The sequence below is a fragment of the Podarcis tiliguerta genome (assembly GCF_965153285.1).
Source record: "Podarcis tiliguerta genome assembly, chromosome: 14".
In the NCBI taxonomy this organism is placed as follows: Eukaryota; Metazoa; Chordata; class Lepidosauria; order Squamata; family Lacertidae; genus Podarcis; species Podarcis tiliguerta.
In genome coordinates this window covers 4,173,553-4,182,501 of record NC_139547.1, presented here as the reverse complement: position 1 = coordinate 4,182,501, position 8,949 = coordinate 4,173,553, and the positions used below count along the sequence as shown (strand labels likewise).

At 44.3% G+C, this 8,949-nt stretch overlaps 1 long non-coding RNA gene across 1 annotated transcript; it reads left to right on the top strand.

Annotated features, from left to right (window-relative positions):
• Positions 1-311: 311 nt before the first annotated feature.
• LOC310664124 lies at positions 312-4,789 on the top strand. Its single transcript, XR_014504787.1, has 3 exons — positions 312-712; positions 2,625-2,875; positions 4,405-4,789. It is a non-coding gene; the product is annotated as an uncharacterized lncRNA (long non-coding RNA).
• Positions 4,790-8,949: the final 4,160 nt, after the last annotated feature.

Genomic DNA, 8,949 nt, shown 5'->3' with positions numbered 1-8,949 from the left:
GATTAGAGTGCCAAATTACTCTGGGGAGACCAGGGTTCAAATTCCCACTTAGCTATCAAGCTCATTGGGTGACCAGTCACTTTCTCTCAGCCAAACCTACCTCACAGGGTTATCGTGAAGCCTGTGCTCTGCCTTGAACTCGTTGGAGGAGAAGTGAGGTATAAATGTCATGAATCAATAAATGTGTGCTGTGTTCTTGCCTGAGGAAAGAAAAGCCTCTTCGGTGGAATTATTTTGAAGACACGGAGGTTTGCTTTCTTTCTGCACAGCTTCCATATTCTGTCTTCAGTAACCGGAAAGACAATGCATAGTTCTAGTCTAACTGATTGATCAGAGAAATGTATATAAATAACCTGTCTTGTTGAGATAAGTAAGGATTTTCTGATCTTCGGGGCACAATCTTGTATAAGTTTGAATCAAATCTACTGGGGAGTTCCAGTTGTGCAAACCCCGCCCACCTGCCCACTGCTGCTTCCTTGATTCAGTTTGACCTCTGCAGGAGACCTCTATTGTGGATTATGCTCTGAATGACTCTCACTGACACAGAAGTATCAAGGCAACAACTCTCCCAAGCACCCAATGCCTGCTGGAGAGGGCAAGAAAGCTGCATATTCAGCTAAATTCCCAGAACAGGTGTGGAGCTGCTGAAAGCAGAGGAAGGCTGTTCCAGATGTTGGCAGCTGCCGCAGGAGAGGCCTTCGCATTATCTATGGTAATATTTTCTGAGAAGCTGTTTAGAGTTTTGTTTCTGAGTGGGGGAAGGGGGGAAGGAGACTTTAAATGCATGCAAACCCTTTTTATAGTGCATAGATATGAAGCAAATGTTGCTTCCATCTGTCCTGTCATTGCAGAGTCTGGCGAAGGAGGTTCTCCGGTGCCTCTGCCCTGCTCAACTCTGTGACTGATGTAGGAAAGGGATCCTGTTTCCTTAGTCAGGGCAGCGTACTTGTTCATTTTGGCCAGTAAAACGACAATGGAGCCAACATTTTTCGACAGCAGAGCCAAACTGGACATTCTTCCACGCCTATAATCGGATCTGATTATAAATCAATTTGATATGCACATAGCTCCCCCTTAGAGGCTGTTCTTGATTAACATGGAGGGAGGGAGCATGGCCATCCCCTGTCCAGAAGGAGGAACAAAGTCATCTCCCCTTTTGCCTTTCCAAGAAGGACCACCACTGGGTGAGTGAGCACCCGCTTTGCATTCAGAAGGTTCAAACCTTGAGCCACTATCCTGAACCCCTCAGAGGAATTGTGGAAAGGGGGGTCAGATGAGGAGGAATGGGAGGAGATCAGGGAGTTGGAGGAGTCGGACCCATGGGAATCACCTAGAGCAGAGGGTTTCAACCTTTTTAGTCCACAACTCCCTTAACCAACTACATTCTCCCCAGCATCCCTGTGGGGCTCAGGAGCCCAGTTATGTCGCCCCTTTCCTGCAGACCTGGCAGCCCCTCACCCCTCCCTTGTGGAGGGTTCCCTCAGCCTCCTCTCCTTGGGAGTCCTCTGAGCAGCAGCTGCTGCTGTCTCTGAGCTGCCTCCCCACCCCCACCCCAAAGAGAAGTGCTTCCCAGAGGCACCATTTACCTGAGGAGCTTATAGCCAGGGAAGAGGGAAAGAAAGAGGGACAGAGGCCAGTGTTGCCTGCAGCACCCATGACCATCATTCAAGGCACCCTAGGGTGTCACGGCACACTAGTTGAAAACCACTGTCCTAAAGGATTGGAGTATGCTGATTCAGGACCTCGGCACAAGTTCGACCCTGGTGAGGATCCCAGCGGTCCTGGGGGTGGAGACTCTGATGCAGAGAGAGGACCAAGTGGTTGTCAGCAGAGCTGCCTGCCTCAGTGCCATGACATCTCCCAAGCTCAGACTAGGTGACTCAGACACCTTCCCCTGTCAGTGGGGAGCCCTCCTTTTCAGGGGAGGTGCTAGGATGAATTTGACATCTCCATCTCCAAGGATGTGGGGACGACTGTGCCAGTGTGAATGTGTTGTTAGAACGACCCCAATCCCCAAGTGGTGAGTGTTTCCAAGGGTTGCGGACACTTACCCCCGAGTTCAGTTTCCTTGAAATGAAGGTCAGCAGAGACTGTGGTGTCTATAGGATATATGGTTTAAAGGTAAAGGTACCCCTGCCCGTACGGGCCAGTCTTGACAGACTCTAGGGTTGTGCGCCCATCTCACTCAAAGAGGCCGGGGGCCAGCGCTGTCCGAAGACACTTCCGGGTCACGTGGCCAGCGTGACATCACTGCTCTGGCGAGCCAGAGCCGCACACGGAAACGCCGTTTACCTTCCCGCTAGTAAGCGGTCCCTATTTATCTACTTGCACCTGAGAGTGCTTTCAAACTGCTAGGTTGGCAGGCGCTGAGACCGAACAGCGGGAGCGCACCCCGCCGCGGGGATTCGAACCGCCGACCTTTCGATCGGCAAGCCCTAGGCGCTGAGGCTTTAACCCACAGCGCCACCCGCGTCCCAGGATATATGGTTTATTTACCCATAAATACAACAACCAGAGCCAAAGGGAACGGTGCTCATAGCATTAACACCTTAACATACCTTGCTTCCAGGAGAGTTCTAGAGCCCAGCACCGAGCTAACATGTCTCTGTCTCTTGTCTTCCCAGCCTGCAGACTGCTTTTGCTCAGCTCATACACAACTCCTCTCCTACTGTTCCCGATCAACCAGTGCAGAGAGAAGAAACGCCATGGTGCATCTGCAGCAGCACAAGCTGATGACTTCATCTGCCACATCTGCAGTAAAACATGTCTGTCCCATATCGGGCTCTACAGCCACAGCAGGCGCTGGAACCTTCAAAGCGTTCAACTTCACCTGCAAAGGCAGATTCCTTCATTGTCTCCCAAGACAACCAGCCAGGTGAGGTGGGGAAACACTCACCCATTTGCCCAGAGGGCACAATCGCTTATTGTAGCTCTTGCAACTCAACTCGCTCCTTGGGGATGCTGATCATGGTGCTTAACTAGCTGGCCACAACCATTGACTAGACCAAGGGACTCGTTTTTGCTCTCATACCTTATGCGCCACAGGAAGAGGAGCCCAAGAACTGGGAGAGGCACAGGTGATCCTACAGACCAGCCCCCCAACATGCTCAGCCAACTTGGAGGAGTGTTTGCTACCTTGCCCAGTCCCAAGACTAAGGATGGTTACTGCGTGAATAGCTGGGCCCCACCCACTCTTAAAAGGAGAGCATTGGGGAATGTTTCTCAAGGATTGGTGTCTTATGGGATTGCTGTAAGGACTGAACCCCCTAAAAGCTCCTTACAAATGCCAGGTAATATGATTGTACGTTGCACGACGTCAGGTGAACTTGAATGAACCAAGCAGAAATTTATTTCTGCAACTGACAGCTAAGTGCAGCTATTGATCCAAACATATATATCCTGACATAGTCCTGCCAGAGAGCTAAGACTAGCTGGGGAGGCCCTCTGCCAGTGATGTGCAGGCAGCTGTTCTCCATGGTGCCCCACCCGTGGTTTTGTAGTGGTTCTGATGAAGGAGCCCCAGCTGATCCTGCCCACCCTATTTACGGAAGAAACAGGACCAACCATTTTATTTATTTATTTTTTAAATAATATTTATTAAATATTTTATAGTTATGAAAAGAAAGACAATAAAGAAAAACAATACATAGATTCAACAAACAATACGTCAACAATAAAAAAATACAATACAACAATACAACATAAACAAAACAAAAACATTTAAACACACATCCGAATTTCATATATGTATGTTTCATTTGCTTATTTCCTCGACTTCCTCGCACCTCCCTTTTTTGTATTCTAGTTCAAATTTGCTAATTCAACAAATCCTTTCCCTCTTCTTCAATTTTTGTTCTATAATTTATCCTAACACAATTTAACTTTAAATTTTCCACTTTAACACATTAACAATTAATATTCATATAATTCTTAGTAACACTTCTGCTAAAACCACATAACTTCATTCCAATATTCTTCTAACATTCATTAATTTTGCAATATTTCTGTAAATATACTTTAATTTTTTTCCAATCTTCCTCCATCGACTCTTCTCCCTGGTCTCGGATTCTGCCAGCAGGACCAACCATTTTAATCCATTCCTGTCTTTCTGTCTGGAAATCAGGACATGAAAGCAACAATTTGAGCATCCCAGTAAAATCCAAAGTTCCTGGGCTGTCTCAGGGGCTGTCTCTGGCCATGGCATGGGAAGACCATGGATGTACAAGTGCTTTTCTACACCTGCAGATCTTTCACAACCTGTCTCTGGGATGGTTTGTTCAGTTCAGGGAGCGGCACAATCTATTATTGTGATTCTGAAGGTCCTTGGCCTACTTTGGTGGCCAGACAGCTCAGGACTTACATAAGCCTTTCTAGAATGTTTCAAAAATAACACTTCCTTCCCAGCCTGCAGGGGAAAGAGTTCGGAACACTTTGCTCCCATCCAAGGCTAAACTCAGCATCTGGCTGAAGACTCACCGGCCTCCCTGTGTCTGTGACACCTTTTTTGCATTTCTGAGGCTCCATGCATATGTTCAGGGAGCAGGTGGGGGAGAGAGGAAGCAGGTCCTGATCAAATTACCAAAGCAGGGTGTTAGCAAATTTCTTGTTTGCATGACAGAGTAGTTCACATGCTCCTGTGGAAGAATCAGGTCTGAGAGTCAAGGAGAGTGTAGTGGTTAGAGCATCAGACAAGGACCTGAGAGAGACCTAGTTTCAAATCCCTGTTTTGTTAGGGCGTGCTGAATTTTTCAACTTTCAAATTCCAAAAATGAGGGGTGCAAAAAGTTGTAACATGACTTGGAAATTAAAAAGGTTAAATTAGTATAATTTAGATTTGCTTGGTAAATAACACGTGTGTAAAATTGTATAGAAATCATTAAAAATAATTGTCTTTTTTTTTAATAAATATTTTATTGGGTTTTACAATAGGTATAACACAACAAAAAACAAAACACAATACAACAAAAAAAACCAGAAAAATACAATAACATAACATATAAACACAAAACAACAGCCAAATATGAAAAAGAAGAATAAAAACATTTTTTATCCTCATTATATTCTTGGCATTAACTTGTGTCTCCGACCTCCCCAGACCTTCCTTCTCTGTATTCCAGATCTTATATTCTGTCAGCAAATTCCTTCCCTCTGTCTTAATTTAATTTTGTCATAATTTTAATATCTTAATATAATTACATTTCCATATCTCTTAAAACATTTAATCTTTCTTAATCTTTAAATTTTTTTACTAATAACCTTTTACATTCAATCTGGTGTCATCAAGCATTCATTATCTTATAGTGTTTCTGTAAATAGTCTTTAAACTTCCTCCAATCTTCCTTCACCGTCTCTTCTCCCTGGTCTCTGATTCTGCCAGTCATTTCTGCCCATTAAAAATAATTGTCACGTACTTGGAGTTATATATTTATATTATTTATATACAGCGGACCCTCGGGTTACATTACCTTTGGGTAACGTAACTTTCGGGTTGCGAATGCAGCAAACCCAGAAGTGTATTCTTCCGGGTTTCGCCATGTTTGCATGTGCAGAAGCGCTCTATCGCGCTGCGCATGTGTGTAGAAGCAGCGCCTCTACTTGCAGATTTCTCGGGGTATGTATGGACCCCTGGAATGAATTACATTCATATCCAGAGGGTCCACTGTATTATATACAGTGCTGTTTTTCTAGAAAAAGAGGTGCTGGAACTCATCATGGACGCCTCCCTGGCTCTCTTGTAATGGCAATGGCGCCTACTTGAGAGGTGCCGGAACAGAGTTTTGGTGAATTCCAGCTGGAAAAAAACCCTGATTATACATACCCGTATATTACCTGAGACTTTCGGAAGGTAAAATTTAAATTATTTGGTTTTCTAAGAGCAGTTTATGTGCTTCTTAATCAAATGTAGACTTACCAAATTAAATGTTGCCCAATCACAGAACTAATAGCAGATTTGAATTCCCCACACCCATGTTATTGAGACCACTCACTGAAGAAATTTGCAAAAAATAAGTTTCACCCCCTAAAATGACACGTCCTACTGCTCTAGGCATGAAGCGCGCTGGGTGACCTAGAATCAGTCACCATCTCTCTGCCTAAACTACCTTACAGGGTTGTTGTGAGGATGAAACAAGCTTCCTGGAGGAAAGGGGAATATAAGTAGAATGAAAGAATGTAGTCCTGAGCCCAGGTGATTTGAGCTTGCTCTCCAGCCACTCAAGGAACAAGGGCCCTGGTGGGGGTGGTAAATCTGGAAACTCTAAAAGTTGAGACCTTTCTTGGAAGGAAGAACCAGTGATCATCCCCCACTTGTCACTTATCCTATGAAAGAAGGGCTTTACCAACTGAATAAACATCTCCAGAGCTGCTAAAGCTTCTGCTAGCAAGGCTTTTGAAGGAAAACTCAGTCTTCCCCAACCTGGTGCCCTCCAGTTGTTTTGGACATAAACTCCCATCATCTCCGACACTAGGCCACGGTGGCAGGGGCTGATGGGGCTTGTAGTCCAAAACATCAGAATGAGTCTTCCTCAAGAGGACAGCAACCAGCTCCTTTTCCAGACCATGGGGAGTGGCAGGAGAAACAATTCAGGAAGAACCAGGCCTCCAATGTGCATCTTTGAATCAGATAACTTTCCCTTGAGATGGGCAGTGTGCACAACAAGATGTCCATTCATCACTCAGCCGTGTCCTTCATTGGGGTCACGGCTTGTCCAGTCCTTTGTCTGTATAAGGAAGCCGACAACCTCTCCACCAAAAGAGCCAGCCTGTGTCTGAGTGGTGGGTCTGTGGAGTGGGAAGGGCTGCAGATTTCTCAGTGGGATCATCAGGTGCCTTTAGCATGGTGGTGTGTATAATTCTCTATTTCTCCTTTACATCTCCAGGTGTGGTAGTGCTGGACTGAGCCTTGCCTCAGTGGTGGATGGATGAGAGCAAATAAACTGCAGCTCCATTCAGATAAGACAGTGGCACTGTTGGGAGGTGGCCTGCTCTTGAGGGGGTTACACTTCCTCTTAAGGAGCAGCTACATAACTTGGGGGTGCTCCTGGATCCATTACTGTCGCTTGAGGCCCAGGTGGCCTTGGTGGCACGTAGTGTCTTCCATCAGCTTCGGCTGGTGGCCCTGCTATGCCCCTATCTGGACAGGTATGGCCTAACTCTGTGGCCTATACTCTGGTAACCTGTAGGCTGGATTACTACAGTGTGTTATACCTGAGTCTGCCTCTGAAGATGGTTCAGAAACTTCAGCTGGTGCAAAATGCAATGGCTAGATTTCTTACCAGAACAAGATGGTTTGAGCATATAACGCCAGTCCTGGCCTGACTGCACTGGCTGCCAATTCATTTCCAGGCCCAATTCAAAGTGCTGGTGCTGACCTATAAAGTCTTACACGTGCCATTCAGAACATGCAATTGGGCAAATCTCCGGGACCTGATGGGCTGACTTCGAGATACTATAAAACATTGAAAGACTGGTTGATTCAGCCCTTGAAAGAAGTTTGTAATGATATACTACAGGGGAAAAGGGCACCTGAAACGTGGAAAGAAGCTTTTGTGACACTTATACCAAAGACAGAATCTGAAAAGCACCAACTTAAGAACTACTGCCCTATATCATTGCTTAATGTGGATTACAAAATCTTTGCAGACATTTTGGCTAGAAGATTAAAGAAAGTTCTAGCAGAGGAGATTCACAAGGACCAAGCAGGCTTTCTCCCAGGAAGGCATTTATCTGATAATGTGAGGAATGTAATAGACAATTTGGAACTTTTACAGGAAAATATAAACACAAAAGCAGTTTTGATATTTGTGGACGCGGAGAAAGCCTTCGACAATATTTCTTGGAGTTTTATGAAGAAGAATCTCCAAGGAATGGGGGTAGGCCAAGAATTTGAAAATGGTATAGGTGCAATCTATTCTGAACAAAAAGCTAGACTAATTGTTAATAATGTTGTGACAGAGGAGTTCAGAATAGAAAAAGGAACACAACAAGGTTGCCCAATTTCCCCATTGCTTTTTATATCAGTCCTGGAGGTGCTGTTGAACATGATAAGAAAGGACCAATTGGTCAGAGGGATACAGGTCGGAGCTAAACAGTATAAATTAAGAGCATTTGCAGATGACCTAGTTTTGACACTACAGGAGCCAGAATCTAGTGTGAAAAGAGTTTTAGAACTGATTCAGGAGTTTGGTCGATTGGCAGGTTTTAAATTGAACAAGACAAAAACAAAGGTTTTGGAAAAGAACTTAACAGAAATTGAGAAAGAGAGGTTTAAGAATGAGACAGGGTTGACAATGGTTAAAAAAGTAAAGTATTTGGGAATTACCATGACAGCAAAAAATGGGAATTTATATAAAGACAATTATGATAAATGTTGGACGGAGATAAAGAAAGATCTAGAAATATGGTCAAATTTGAAACTCTCACTATTGGGCCGTATTGCTGTGATCAAGATGAATGTATTGCCAAGAATGTTATTTTTATTCCAGACATTGCAGATTATTGACAAAACTGACTGTTTCAAGAAGTGGCAGAAAGATATATCTAGATTTGTCTGGCAGGGCAAAAAGCCAAGGATAAAATTTAAAATACTAACGGATGCAAAGGAAAGAGGAGGCTTTGCCCTGCCAGACTTAAAACTCTATTATGAAGCAGCAGCTTTCTGCTGTCTGAAGGAATGGCTACTTCTTGAAAATACAGATATATTGGATTTAGAAGGATTTAACAATGTGTTTGGTTGGCATGCTTATCTATGGTATGACAAAGTTAAAGTGCATAGAACGTTTAAAATCCACATTGTCAGGAAAGCACTGTTTAATGTATGGACTAGATATAAAGACTTTTTCGAAAATAAGACCCCAAGATGGTTGTCACCAATGGAAGCAAAAGCTTTAAAAAGACCCAATATGGAGGCCAATTGGCCAAAATATTGGGAGATCTTAGAACAAGATGGAG